Below are 15,925 nucleotides of genomic sequence, written 5' to 3' on the forward strand. Positions count from 1 at the left end.
CAGGATAAATAGCTGCAGTGGGTGAAATCCCAAAACAACTGGAGCCCAATTTGGACCCCATCGGCATTGACAACCTCACCATCGGTCAATTGCCAAAGGCCGCCTTCCTTGGAAGAGCTGACATCCAGTCTGAACATCTGGCTGACTGTGTGAAGAACCACAATCCCTCCCATGAGGCAGGACCTTGATGTGGTTGTGGGGCTTGTGTGCTCTGAGGAAGATTAGGGCTACAACTGAGGTTCAAGCATACTGGACAGGACTCATGAGAGGAATTGGACAAAGAGTGCCTCCCCCCTAAACAATTGGGGGAAACACACATAACAGAAACCCAGATTGGCTCTCTAGTGTCCCAGGTCAAGAAGGATAGTGCCAGGGGTTCAAATTCCTGGACATCTGGTGAAAAATGACATGCAGGACTCAGGGATGATGGCTGAGCATCCAGGACTGGCAGCTGCTGAACAACTGGAAGGAAAGTGTTTTTCTGACTCTCCCCAAGATGGCATCCAGTCTCAGCAGGTTGTTTTCCCCCCCTGCTGAGAGATTCCTGGTTTCCTCACCTGAACTGGTTCTTTTCGTTTTTCTTTTTATGTACTTTTTATGTAGTTTTATTTAACTTTTGGGGCTTGTTTGTAATTTTTTTACGTTTTTTGGAGGTTTTGAATAAAATAAAAAATTGACTAAAAAAAGAAATGATATGAGAAAAAGTACAAATGAAATCTTAATGAAAGATTCACATTGTAGCTGCCATTCATTTGTTCTTATATGAAATAAAAGGGTCTTGTTAAGTCCTACTGCTAAAAATTATCTATTTTTCTACTAGATTTTACTTATGCACTCTATTAGGAAATCGTAGATATTGTTCTAAAAGCTGAATGGTATTTTTAAAACAAGATAAAAGTAGCTTTATCCAAGAATTGGTATACATGTTGCATCACAATATCCTATTTCTTCAACTATCCCACCTGCATTAATGATAATATAGAATACTAGATGAGCAAGGACCAATTGCTATTCATACCTCCTCAGTTTTATGAGGCATTATCTTAATTAATTAGCTTAATTATGAGGAAGTACCGTAGTTAATACTTTGCTGGGTCAAGGTACATCAACAGCATTCACGCAAACTATTAAGGAAGTGTTATGTGCAAATAAAATATGGCACCAGGCTAGAAAGTGGAAGATCATGAGTTCTAGTCCCACCTTAGTCATCAAAGCCAGCTGGGTGACTTTGGGTCAGTCGCTCTACCTACCAACCTCACAGGGTTGTTGTTGTGAGGTGAAATAGGAGAAGGAAGGTGTGTTTGATATGTTCACTGCCTTGAGTTATTTATAGAAATAAGGTGGGGTAATAACAAATAAATGACTTTGGGGAGAGAAGGAGAAGATGCTGCATAGGGAATAATCAAATAAGGTGGGGGAGCCCCCTGGTGCATAATTGGCAGAGAAAGAACCTCAGACCCGCCCTCACTTTTCAGGCTTTCAAGAGAGCTGGTGGGAGATTCGTACTTTCAGAGATGCAAGATTCTCTTATGTATCCTTCCAATAAAGTAGAGTTACATCATGTTTCCCATCTGGTGTACCTGGGAGAAGATGGGGGGACTTGCTACCTTGTGTGCCAGGTGAGTCTGGCCACAGCAGGATCTGAGATCTCGGATGCGGCTGCTGCAGACTTTTGAGATGCTGCTTCTTGTTTTCCCTCATATTCTGAAGAGGGTGACTTTCTCAGTTGGCTGTAGTGGCTTTTCTGCACATGGCAACTGTGGTCCATCTCAGCCAGTTCATGCTGTAGACTGGAGGAATTTCTTACCTTCTGGCAGAAAGTTCCTCACCTCTTCCAGGTCTTTCTCAGAGTCAGCCTTCTCTTGGTTGAGATGGACACATGGCTAGTGACCTCACACAGTTCTTTGTGTAGTTCTTCAATGTGTTTCACCAAAGATGTGTTCTCTAGCGCTAACTCTAACTGATGGCATGATCTTCTGCAGATCTTCTGTTGTGGTCTTAAGTTGATCCAGTTTCTCCTGGAGACAGCTGTGCTGCTCTTTCATCCATTGATTGTCTTTCTGGAATTCCTGGGTCTGAAAGTCAAAGGAGTACCTCCGTTCATCAACCTGGAGGTTGGGACCATCATTGGTTGCTGAGAGATCGTCCAATGATATTGACCGTATGACCATTTCTTCCTTGTTGCTGACCTGTTTGAAAAAGGGAGAGACACAGTCACATCCTCTCTCAGTTCAGGCTAATTTTGCTAACCTGCCTTCTCCACTCTGGTTTTTCCCCGAAGTTTTGGAGTCCATCATTTTCTCTAGCATGGGATGCAGTGGGAGAGAAGAACCAATGGACAATCTGCAGAGCTTGCTGGCTGGAGAATTCTGGGAATTGAAGTCCCCGCCCCATACTTTAAAGGGGCCTAGTTTGAGAAACGCCAACATAATCCCTCAGTACTGATCTCTCTTCAAACTATCCTGACTTCCCATTTGATTCCGAGTCCAACTCAAGGCATCTCATTGTTCAAAAACCTCCAAAGGAATCAATATCGGCTCTCCATCAATTTTGCCATCTTTGTATTGCTATGATTTCTGATAACAGGAAAAGGTGGTGACCATTGGAATTAAGACAGACCCCCCCCCCAGTACTTACGAGTCCCATCTCAGCCACGAAAGCCCAGCGGGTGACCTTGAGCCAGTCCCTCTCTCAGCCTTCCCAAGGTTGTCCTTGTGGGGATGAAGGAATCTTAAATATGTTCACTGCCTTGAGCTATTTAGAGAACTCCATTTGTCCATTATTCTAACTGCTTATGTCTTTATAGAGGGAAAAAGGAATCCTCTCCAAAAAGGGATTTGGGGAACAATATGGAGGATGTGGGGTCTTTGCAGCTTTAGCTGTCCTACTCACTGCCTGTGGAGGCCAGGTATCACTTAAAGTCCAGTCTATAGACTGCCCCTTACAGGCAATGAGAGGGACAGCTAAAGCTGGCACAAGCCCCATAGGGTCCTCCACTTTGTGGCGGGAAAGAGGGAAAACTGGCAAAGGAGAAAAATGGAGAATTGTGGAGTTATTTCCCTCCTTTTTTCAACCATGTTCTGTGTGTGGCCTCTTCTCTTTTTTTTTTGGCACCTTAAATAAAAGTCCATCTTGGTTTAAACCCTGGAGATTCCCCTGGGCCTCCTTCCTCCTCCTCAGGCCGGCTGAGCTCCTGACTCCTGGGTCCCCAGAGGGCTGGTTGGGGGGAGGGAGGAGGGGGGAGAAACTGAGGGGGGTTATGAAGGGAGGGGGCGGCAGAGGGAGACCCAAGGGGCCAGGACCTCTCCCCCCCACACAGACGGGGGTCTCAGAAGTGAAGGGTCCCCAAGGAGGCGGAAGTCATTGTTTCCCTAATTTCATGGGGGCCGGAGGGGGAGACTGGAGGGTCAGCAGGGAATCCAGGATTTTTCCCTCTTTCATCAAAAGGATATTTCTCAGTTCCTGTCAGCCAGCAGAGGACACACACACAGACCAACCGAGGGGTTTTAATTCCATTCCTAGCAAGTAGGAACAATGGATGGGCAGGAATGGGCAGGGCAGAAGGTCAGCTGAGAAGACACAAACTGCCTCTGATCAGTTCCATAAGACACACTTAGCCTGGTCCCTTCACCCATAAGACACACTTAGCCTGGTCCCTTCACCCATGTAACTTTCAACCATGGTTTGTTTTCTGAGGCTGAGCCTGAACCCCAAAATACATTAATTCATGGGAGACAGTTGGACAATCGATTATAACTGAAGATAAGCTGGAGACACTTTTCTTCCTGCGAGGATCCTGCTTATACAACACACTTCATCAAGTGTGGGGAAACATTCTCACAGCCACCCTGAGACAAACCCAGGTTTAGCTGCAGCCTCTTGGGAGCCAATAAGGAACCCCAGATGGCCACAGTCGCCCTTCCCCCTCTCCCCTGGGGTCCCTCCTGGGGTGAACCCAGGAATCCAGGTGGGCTCATTTCTGACTGAAAAGGGGCTTCCTCCCCTCTGGGCCCGTCCAGGCCTCAGAGAGACATGGCAGAGACCCTCATGGAGGAGAGAAGCCCCTTCAAAAGACACAGCTTGAACCCAGAGCCACCAAGGACCTTACAGCCAGGCCCTGAGAGGAGGACCTGGGATATGGGCCATCCTCTGCTCCCCACCATAAGGAGGGACTTGCCTATTCCTTCATCCCCCCCCCCTCAGCCCCCTCCCCAGTTCCCCCTTCTAAGCAAAGGGAGATAGACTTCAGTGAGATAAGAGACACAATCCCTCAACAATGGATCCAAATAAACCAGGGATGCAATTGCCCCAAGAGCAGTTTCTAAGCACTTGGAGGCTTTTTAGGGAAGGGGTTCACCCCACAGCCTTAGAGTTGGGAATGTCAAAAGTGTCCCACTTTTAAAAATCAGCTCCAATTTAGGATTCATATATGAAGTTCTGATATAAAAGAAAATCCCAAACAGGCCCCACTCTTAACATTAGGCAGAATCCAAGGGGACTCATTGCTTCCTTGGCATTAGAAGACAGGCAGCCCAAAAGTTAAGGGTCACCATACTTCTAGGTGACCTTCTCCAGCAGACTCTGGAGACAAGAGACCCGGATGAAAGACAGCAGAACTTAATTCCCTTGTTATTAAACTATCTTCCTCCAGCATCACTTTATGGACACGTCCTGACAGGAAGGACCACAACTACTACAGAAATTGACCCCAGGAGTGTAATTGTAGGCTTTTCACCAACAAGCTTTTCTCCAGCTTCTCCTCTGCACACATGGAGCCCAGAAGAAGCTCAGGATCCCAAGAGAAGAAGTTGCTTCTCCCTGTAATTATGACCATCTGGGCCTTTGAGATCTCCATGCCTGTGATAGAGACATCAGATTGAAGCCATAAGCAAAGGATCTTGAAAAGGATAAAATTGTTCTGTCAAGATCTGAGGGAACATGTTTTGGGACAGGAAGGGGCTCTGCTCTTGATTGTACCTCTCTCTCCTTTCTAGGTGAAGCTGAATGTCTCTCTGTTTATATCAGGAAAGTCCCTGGCATTTCCATCTTGTGAGATTGCTTTGAATTCTACCAACTATTCGTGCTGTTGGTGTTAGAAAAAGGAAGAGGATTAATAAAGCTCTATGAATTATGGACCTCCTGCTTCTGCTTCTGATGCTGCTGATGTCCCATCCAGTCTCTGGGAAGCTTGGAATTAAATGCCCTCTGAGTTTGGAGCACCAGGATGGAAACAATCCATGGAGCTTTTACAGGCCAGGAGACCATCTCATTGCTATAGTCACAACTGAAACACAAATATCGCCTATAATGTTGCCTTTCAACAGTGCTCCTTCTATACCTTCTCATGCGTAAGTCATTCAGGGCGATGGAATTGCATTCCCTCCAAATGTAATTCTAGCACTCCCTTTCTTTTGTTCTTATTTTACTTACTTCTATATTATATAACCTCTCTATCTACCTGAATGATTTTCATCTCCATAATGTGTCTCTTTTTTCTTATTTTGTAGAAGAGACTCAAATCCAAAGATGGAGTTAAAAAACCTGAAGACAATCCAGATTGTTTTCCTCTCCCCATTCACTCCTGAATTCATCACTTGAATTCATTTTGTTTAAAGTTCTGATTGTAACAGTTGTAGTTGCCTCTGTCCAGCCCATTCCCAATGTTTGTATAACTGATTATTGGTTTTGGACTCAGTAGGCTTGTGGAGGCAAAAAGGATTAAGTTCTTTTAAAAAGTTATTTATTACTGTTGATGAGAATAACATGAACATTTTTTTACAGTAAGAGTTCTTTTGGTTTTTTTAACACTCTACAATTAATTTTCAACATTCAACTGGTCAACAAAAATTCCCAGCTTCTGCACAACCTCACACTGGGCTACAATGTCCATGATAACCATTTGAGCCATTTACGCACTTTGGATGCCTTGCTGGACATTCTCTCCACTGGAGAAGCCAATGTTCCCAACTACGGCTGTGGAAGGAAGGAGAACCTCCTGGCTCTTTTTGATGTAGCTCACAGGGGCATTTCCATTCAGCTGTCAACATTAGCAGCACTTTACAAAATCCCACAGGTTTGTGTGTTTTTTTCTCTATCTGGAAAAGAGAGTGATGGGTATTGGTGGGTGAGGAACAGATGCAACCATATCTTCTCCATGAAATTCAAGAACTGCTTTTCTCCATATTAGCAAACATGTTAATTGGGCTTTTTCTATTATGTTCATGTTCAAATTCCCCATAAAAGGCCTGAAAAGCAATAAGGACCCTGGAGAGGATTTTCTCCTGTCTATTCAGCTATTCAAAAAATATCCCTAGTTTTGGGTGAACTATATATGGAATAAAACGGACTCTAGCAATTACAGGACAGTTAGTCTAGTAGGTATTGTTGCTAAAATATTTGCCATCTTCCTTTTAAGTAAACTTGATGTTGGGTAGAACAAAAGTCCTTGCAGAAGAACAAGAAGGTTTTATGTAGAGTAAAAAGTTGTATAAAATTGTATAATAATCAATCAATTAATAATCTAATATTTTCAATAGATTTGTTTTGGAATATCTAATTACATAATATGTCAGTCGAGTAAACCAGGGTTTGCTGGCTGTATAGATGTCAGGGCAGCATTTGACATAGTAGAGAGAGAAATGTTATGGAGGAAATTGATTGCCCTCAAAATGAAGCTCAGCCTGTTGGCCCTGATCCAATCCCTTTCTCCAAGCCCTTGTTTGAGAGGGAGGTTTGGACTCAATGAGAAGAAAGATCGATACTTACCAAAAGATAGCATAGAAGGGGGCATATTTGAACCCTTGTTATTCATTCTAGATATGAATGACTTACCAGTACTAAGGAAGGATTCTCATGTACATGTCTAAAGTGATAAATTATTTATTTATTATGTGGCAAAGGTATAATTAGCCAGGAGACTGCAATGTTAGCATATAGTATTTGTTTCACCACCAAAGAATGCTAGTCCATTTAGTTTGTGCTCATGAGCTTCTCCAGGGTGCATCACAGGGGGTGAACTATCGTAGCTCTGCACCAGAAAACGAGAGGTGTCCTGTGGCATCATCCAGGCCTCCTCTCACCACCCATGTCGTCTTGCAGTTGGGTGTCACATCTGAGCAAGTCCAGCATTGGCAGGGGCCCAACCATCTGCACGAAACATGCCATATTTTCCACCAGTGGTACCAATTTTTCTACTAGCGTTGCCACATGCTTTAGAACTGCTAGGTGGGCAGAAGCTGAGGCAAGTGATGGGAGCTCTCACACTGCCATGCAGTGACAGAACTCAAACTGCTGGAACAGAAACCATCTCCAGCCTCTTTCGGTCTGTGAGCCTCTTACTTGCTAAATATACTTTGTTTAAACTGATAATGCAGTACTATTGTGTAGACTCTTGAGGAAATTTGGTTCCTACTGATATAATAATTCTCTGATTATTCATAAATCAGAGTCTTTGGAAAACAAATGTATCCCATACAGCAAGTCACACCTTTCCTTACCCAGCGTTATTTTCTCTGAGACTGAATCTTGGATCTGCCATCATCAAAGGAGCCCATTTAGAGCAATGGCAGGATTGAATTTAAAGTTTAAATGCTTAAAGTTAAAAAGAAAAACATAGCTATCCAGCTTTCTTCCCAATAATTAGAATATATTATGCCAAAGGTACCCCCAATCCCTTCTATTGAACTGATGTTTGGGGCTTAATATCTACCTCTACTGGAACAAACCCCATCTCAGCACCTGAGGAGAATGTTGGGGGTGCATGAAAGGATTTCAGCTGCTGACTCAGAGCTGAATTGGGAATTTACACAATTTCATCTTTGTCTAAAATCAGAGGAAATGCAGCCATGAGAAAAGGGAAGTCCACCCTCTTTGAGTTGTATGATTTTATCTATCAGGACATCTGATTAAAAATCACCTGGTCTTTGGCAGTTCTTAAAAGTAGGTAAATACAACCTCAGATGAACAACAACAACACAGGACATATTACACCATGTCCTTGTTTATTTTACAAAAAGAAAGCCAAAATGGAGAAGCCATGTGTGAAAAATTACATTCACCTTATGATAAAATCGCTTTTAGAACCACCTTTAGCAGCAACAACTTGAAGTAATTGTTTTTTGTAGGTCTTAATCAGCCTCTGACATCATTGTGAGAGGAATTTTGGCCCCCTCTTCTCTACAACATGGCTTCAGTTCATTGAGGTTTGTTTCTGCACAGCTCTCTTGAGGGTCCCACCACCACATTTCAATTGGGGTGGGGTCTGGACTCTGACTGGGCCATTGCAACGCCTGAATTCTATCCTTTTTCAGCCACTTGCTGGTCTTCTTGGGGTCATTGTCCCCTTGCATGTCCCAAACTCCTCCAAGCTTCAGCCGTCAGACAGATGGCCTCACCCTGGATTCTGGAACACTTTGGTATACAGAGGAGTTCATGGTGGAGTCAATGATTGCAGGGTACCCAGGTCCTTTGGCTGCGAAAGAAGCCCAAATCCTCACTCCTCCACACTGTTCTTGGCAGTTGATGTGGCATGTTGGTTTCTGATATGCTGTGTGTGGTTTTCTCCAAATGTGGCTCTGTGCATTATGGCCAAACTTCTCAACTCTGGTCTCGTCTGTCCAAAGGAGAATGTTCCAGAAGTCTTGTGGTTTGTTCAGAGGCAACATGGCCAACCTCAGCTGTGCTGCCGTGTTCTTTTTAGAGGGAAGTTTCCTCCTGGCAATCTTCCAAGGAAACCACACTTGTTCAGTCTTTTTCTCATTCTGCCGTCACGAACTGGGACATTTAACAGGCTCACTGAGGCCTGTGGAGTCTGAGGTGGAACTTTGCCATGTCTCTGAGCATTGCAGGATCTGACCTTGGGTGAACTTGCTGGGATGGTCCTTCCTAGGAAGATTGGCAGATGCCTTGAATGTTCCTCCCTTCTGAATAATCTTCTTCACTATAGAATGACGGGCTTTAAATTGTTTGGCAATGGCCTTGTAACCCTTCCCAGATTGACAGGCAGCAACAATGGCTTCTCCAGGATCATTGCTGATGTCTTTACCCCTTGACATTGTGTTCGCACACACCTCAGTGCTGGAGACCAGCAAACTCCTGAAACTTGATGATCAATTAATCCAAGTCCCTTGATCAGCAGCACTGGGCTCCCTCTTAGCCTCTTCACACCTATGGAAGCAGCCAGTGTGTCTTTCGCTTTTCACACCTGGCTTCTCCATTTTGGGTCTCCTTTTGTAAAATAAAAGAGGACAGGGGATAATATGTCCTGCATTGTTGTTCACCTGAGTTTTCATTTACCTACTTTTAAGAACTGCTTAAGACCAGATGCTTTTTACTATGTCAAGAAATGTAAAACCAGAGAACTCACAGAGGGTCTCCTTTTTCTACATGACTGAAATTTTAGTGTACAATTAAACCTCTGGAATGGCAGAGTCCCATTTGCTGGTCAATCAGAATTAAACATTTACATATAATATGGCCCTTTATTAAAACAAAACATTCACTTGACATTTGCATATGTGGGTCTGATTATCCCAAAGGTGCTTTTTCAAGAGGCCCCTGGACTTTCTGTTTTTTCTTTGAAGACCTTTTGCTTCTCATTCAGAGCTGAAGATGCTTCTTGGATGAGAGGCAACACGTCTTCAAAGTAAAACCAGAAAGTCCAGTGGCCTCTTGAAAAAGCACTTTTGGGACAACCATGACCTGGATGATTGAGAATTTCCATAGACATATGGGTCTGATTGCAATAAATTGTAGAAGTGATACAGAAATATGATTTATGTTTTTTTATTCTTATTTTTTTATTTAATTTGTTTCTTGTATTCCATTTTTATATATAGTATTGTTAACACTCTGTGCTTAATATTCATTTTCTTGATGTAATATAATTGCTAATCAACAATAATTTATTTGTTCATCAATACCAAGTTGAATTTATTAAAAAATAAAGTTTTGGACTTTATCTGACCCCGAATATAACACAGCTTTTTTCATTGCTTTTTCAGATCAGTGATGCAATTGCTTCAGAGGCTCTGAGCGATAAAAGCAAATTCCCCTTTTTCCACCAGCTGCTCCCCAAAGAAGGATTCCAGTATCCAGCAGTTGTCCAGCTGCTCCTCCATTTCAGATGGACCCTGATTGGCCTCTTTGCTTCAGACACAGAAAATGGAGAGAATTTCATGAGGACTTTCACTCCTTTGCTTGTCAGGAATGGAATTTGTGTGGTTATATCACAACTGTTCTCAAGAACTGGCTATACAGCAACCCTCAGGGAAGCCCTCTCCAAGTGGAGACAAGTCAACGTCTATGTTCACTTCATGGAAGTTGTCCCCATTAAGGACAGAATCCTTCCTTTCCATTTAACACTTATGCGTCTCCCAGGACCCATTGAAGGGAAAGTCTGGATCAAGCCCACTATGGGAATATTTGAATGTGAAAACCACAGACTTTTTAAATATGTCCATAGTGTTTGGGCCTTTGGTTTTCATGCAAGAGAAACGCCAAAAGATTCTGCCTTTGAACCCCATTTCTTTTTTGAATATCCATTTCAAGATCATTATTTTCTCTGTTCTCTTTCAAGGAATGTCTTTTCTGTCAAAGGCCGCAGGAGATGCACCCAGAAAGCCCCACTGGAGACCCAGTGGAAAAGGAATAGGAGATGGATCCCAAATGTTCCCTTTTTGTACAGTATCATTCAGACTCTGGCCCAGGCCATGAACGCTGCCTATTCCTCCAGATCGAGGAGGAGGAGAAGGAAAGAGGGCGAAAAGAGGCTGGGGGCTCCAAGGCTGCAGCCATGGCAGGTCTGGGGTCCCAATATTGTAGAATATGAAGAATTGCTTCTAAAATAATGTTTCTGTTAGATAGGGTAATGAGAGGACAGACTCAGGCTAATGCAACAACAGCTCTTTATTGTAGTGAGACAAGTCTGTACAATCCAGCAACTTCTTGGTCCGACAGCAGCCCTTTTATTGGGAGCTTCAGACCTCTTAGCCAATAGGATTCAATCTCCGCCTGAACAGAGGACCTTGTTGGAAACTATAGCAGACAGAGTTAATATCTAACACTCCTCCCCTCTTAGTTAGGATGTTTCTATTGGTCATGTAATCATGTAGGGAGGCGGGTTTCTGTCTAGCCCTACCAGACCTGCACAGTTCATTTGGAACCGGTTCTTTGGGCAGGTCGGATGGGTCTGTCTGCTCTCCAGCTCCACTCGGTGGAACCTCCTGGAACCTTTCCCAGGCCGCGGCTGGAGCTTCTAGGATCTGCTCGTTTGGAGCTCGCTGTGCGCCTGCAACAAAATCAGATAACCTCGGGTTTGAACTGGCTGTAGAAGGAGTGAGCGTTTGCTCCTTTTGGGTAGGGCTTTGTTCGAGAGTTTCGTCTGGTGTCCTGAGATTGGAGTGGGAGAGGCGATCATGGAGTTGGTCAATATGCTTCCTCCAATTTCTACCATCCTCCAGCTCTAACAGATAAGCGCGAGGTCCGGTGATGCCTATCACCGTAGCAGGGATCCACAGAGTTCCCCCAGCGTAGTTGTGGGCTTATACCGAGTCCCGTATGCTGAAGTTTCGAATTTTGCTTGTGGAGTCACGGGGTGATGTGGCAGAGTAGTTTGGGTGTAACCGGTCTAAGTGGGATCTTAGCTGTCAACCCATGAGAAGCTCGGAGGGGCTTCTCCCGGTAGTGGCACTTGATATAATGTGTTGGATTAGCAAATAGTGATCAACCCGTGTTTGCCAATCCCCCGGGCCCATCCTAGCAAGGGCTTCTTTTGCAGATCGCACCATTCTCTCCGCCTGAACATTGGAGGCCGGATGGAATAGCCCGACCAGGGCATGCCTGATTCCCTGACTTGCTAAGTAAGTCTCAAATTGCATGGCCGTGAATTGGGGCCCATTGTCAGAGACCAAGACATCGGGCAGGCCGTGTGTGGAGAAAAGTCTCCGTAGCAGCTTGATGACCCCCTCTGCCGTGGTGGTGGTCATCAGGACTACTTCTAACCATTTTGAATATGCGTCCACAATTACCAAGAATGTTTGGTCATGAACTGGGCCAGCAAAATCTATGTGCACCCTAGACCGCGGTGCTTGAGGCCTCTCCCACTCCTTAGCGGGCGCCTCTGGGGGAGCTGGTCTGGACTCCTGGCACAGTGTGCAGGTAGCCACCCATTCCTCTATCCCCCTGTCCATGTTAGGCCACCAGACATAGCTCCTAGCCAAAGACTTCATCCTTACAATGCCAGGATGCCCCACATGCAAAGCCTCCAATACTGCCCTTCACAGTTTGTTTGGAATAACCACTCGGTCCCCCCACAGTAGAAAGCCATTTAGAACAGACAATTCATCACGTTTTGCAACATACAATTTACAATCAGCCCCAACAGGCCCATTGGCCATCCCCTCCACACCCAGTTCAATATTTGCTTGATGGTGGGGTCTTTGCCGAAAAACGTGCAACGTTATTGGATGAGACAGGTCCAGTGTCCAAGCAGTCAATGAGTAGGACCCGTGTCTTGGGTGTGGGGTCAGCCAATAGTTCTGGTAGGGGGCAATGGCTCAAAGCATCGGCATGTCCCAAGGTAGAGCCGGGGTGATGAACCAGTTTGTATGAGTAGGCAGCCAGGAAAACAGTCCACCTGGTCATGCGTGGGGATAGCGAAACAGGGGTAGGCCGATCTCCAGGGAGTAGTCCCAACAACTGCTTATGGTCCATTACAAGTTTGAAGTCCTGGTCGTAAAGGTACTCGTGGAACCTTTTGACTCTGGCTACTGCAGCCAGAGCCTTGCGGTCCATTTGGCTGTAGTTTCTTTCTGCCGACGACAAGGTTCGCAAGTAAAAAGCAATAGGGGCTTCTATGCCATTGGGCATGTGGTGGCTGAGGATGGCCCCACGCCGAAGGGCAACCCATCGCAGGTCAACACCAGTGGTAGGGTCTGGCTGTACTGGACCAGCAGGGAATCGGCTGTCAGCAATCGTTTGACCGCGGCAAATGCAGCAGCCTCGGCTCCGCCCCAGGATCACTTGGCATTCTTGGCCAGGAGATGGTAGAGTGGTTCAGCAATGGTGGCTTTCTGTTTAAGAAACACTGTAGAAATTAAGGAGCCCGAAGAATGCCTGCAGCTCAATTTGCGTGAGGGGTGTGGGGGCTTCCTGGATTGCTTTTATTTTTTGTGATGTCGGGTGAATCCCAGAGCCATTGATCATGTACCCCAGGAACTCCACCCTTGGTACATTTATCTTGCATTTTTCTTTTTTAAGCCAGAGGCCCTTTTCTCTAATTCTGGCCAAAACCATTTGAACTTCTTAAAAGTTGCGCCTCGTTTGCAGCCGATACCAAGATGTCGTCGAAATAGGGGATAACTCCTGGTATCCCCTGCAAAAGCCGTTCCATGACGCTTTGGAACAGTCCCGGGGTGATACTAACTTCAAATTGCAGGCGGTAGCATTTGAATGCATCCCTGTGCATCACAATGGTTTGGGCCTCCGCTGTAGCGCCTTCTACAGGCAATTGTTGGTATGCCTGCACCATGTCAAATTTAGCAAATATTTTTCCGGGACCTAGCGAATGTAGTAAGTGCTGTACAATAGGTACAGGGTATGCACTTTGTTGTAGCGCATGGTTAATTGTGCATTTGTAGTCCACACAGATGCGGACTGACCCGTCTGGCTTGACCGGGGTCACTATAGGGGTCTCCCAGCGAGCATGGTCGACTGGCTCCAGGATTCCCTGGCTCACTAGCTTGTCAATTTCCCTATCAATTTTCGGGCGGAGAGCAAAAGGTACTCTCCAGGGCTTCAATCTTATAGGCACTATGTTGGGGTCCAAGTTAAAAGATATTGGCGTCCCCACATAATTACCAAGACCGGGGCTGAAGACATCCTCAAACTCCTTAAAGATGGCCTCTCTGCCGTCTTCCTTCATGGAGTTGATTCCGGTCACTTCCAACCCCAGGGCTTGGAACCAGTCGAGCCCTAGGAGGCTCTGTAGATTATTTTTGGCCACGGTGATGGGAAGATTGGCATGGAATTCTTTGAAGCTTACGTGGAAGGTGCCCTGGCTGACGATAGGGACTTGGTCCCCCTGATAGTCTCGCAGGTTGATGTCTGGGGTGCGAAGTTGTCATTTCTTCAACCCAGGAATGGCTTGCTTCAGGGTTGACCAAGACATGATCGTTAAGGATGATCCAGTGTCTATCTCAAGCTCACAGGGAGCATCCTCGATGAGGACAGTGATTTTCAGCTTTTTTGGTCGCCTAGTGCGGACTTGACCTATCATGGTGTGATAGGTGACTTTAGGCTCTCTCTCTGGGCGCCCTTGCGATTTATGCCAGGCCCCTGGGGTGGGCCTCTGTTGGCAGTTAGGAGTGACTTTAGGCTGCCATGTGGTGGCAGGGAATTCGCTCTGGCACACTTTGGCAATATGCCCCTTTCGTTCGCAACGCCTGCAGGTTGCGTCTCGGGCATGGTCCCCTCCACAGCTTGCACAGGGCAGCAATTGCGAGTTGAATTTTCACAACGGTTTCGTACGGCTACTGCGCATGCGGTAGCTGTCATCTTCTTCGCTGTCAGAGGGTTCTTGCTCTGCTGCCTCGTGATGAACACACGTTTGCTTCTGCGCGGTTTGCAGCACGCTCTGTTGACGCTGCAAGGCTTCCGCGGACTTGTCTGTGGATTCGGATGCTCTGGCCTCATCAAGTGCGATCTGCAGAGACATGTTTGATTTGGCGAGCAAGCGTCTCTGCAGATTAATGTCCCGTAGGCCGCAAATTATGCGGTCTAAAATTAAGTCGTCCAGGTCACAGAACTTGCAATAAGTCGCCGCCTTTCGCAGTGCCACCACGTATTGATTGATGGATTGGCCTTCCTTCTGATTCCTCGTGTTGAATTCATGGTGGCGAACGTGCCTTGATGGCTTGGGGGCATAATGGGTCTTCAGGGTCTGCTGTAACGCCGCCCAAGGAACCGCTTGGAGCAGAGTTGGCTCCGATAGATCTTTGGCGGTTTCGAAGAACTCTCTGCCACAATACCCCAGGAATAGATTCTTTTTTGGGGTATCTGGGATGCCCATGTGGTTGTTAGCTTCGAGGAAGCACTCGAATCGTAACATTCCCAGTGTTTGGCCACCGGGTCATACGGAGTTGGCGGGGCGTGCATGGCCATTCTCGGGTTGAGACAGTTCGTATTTGCCGCTCAAAATGGTAGCTTGATGCCGCGCCGAAAGCTCCGGACTGGATTCACTTGCTGGATGTCTCGTTGTTCGTTTCTTTGCCTATCTGCCTCTTGATCCCATCCTCGTTGCCAGTGTTAGATAGAGTAGTGAGAGGACAGACTCAGGCTAATGCAACAACAGCTCTTTATTGTAGTGAGACAATTCTGTACAATCCAGCAACTTCTTGGTCTGACAGCAGCCCTTTTATAGGGAGCCGTCAGATCTCTTAGCCAATAGGATTCAATCTCTGTTCCCGCCTGAACAGAGGACCTTGTTGGAAACTATAGCAGACAGAGTTAATATCTAACAGTTTCATTACAGCTTTTGCTTCTGCATAATAAAGAAAATAAGGAACTACAAAGTTAAGGAACTTTTTGAAAAACTAGTGAAAACAGTCTTGTTCTAACAGTGAACAATGTGGTTCAGAAAAGTCTAGAAAGAAAAGGGAGGGGTTGCTTTCTGAGCAAGAGCTTAACAGGTACATTTCAAAATATAACTGATTTACACAAAAGAGAAACGGAAAGTTAATGATGCAGAATCACACCAGCCCATGGAGACAGGGAGTTGCTGGGGAAAATAAGGCTATATTGTGAAACAGGCGCTCTGGATTGGTTGAGAGCTTGCTAGTACCCAGCCAATGGGGAAGCAGGAAGTGTTGAGTGATGGGAGGAAGGGCATAAAACTTCTTGCTTGCTTTGATCTGGCTCCACCTGATGG

Source organism: Natrix helvetica (assembly GCF_964273705.1).
Source record: "Natrix helvetica genome assembly, chromosome: 5".
NCBI classification, from domain to species: domain Eukaryota; kingdom Metazoa; phylum Chordata; class Lepidosauria; order Squamata; family Natricidae; genus Natrix; species Natrix helvetica.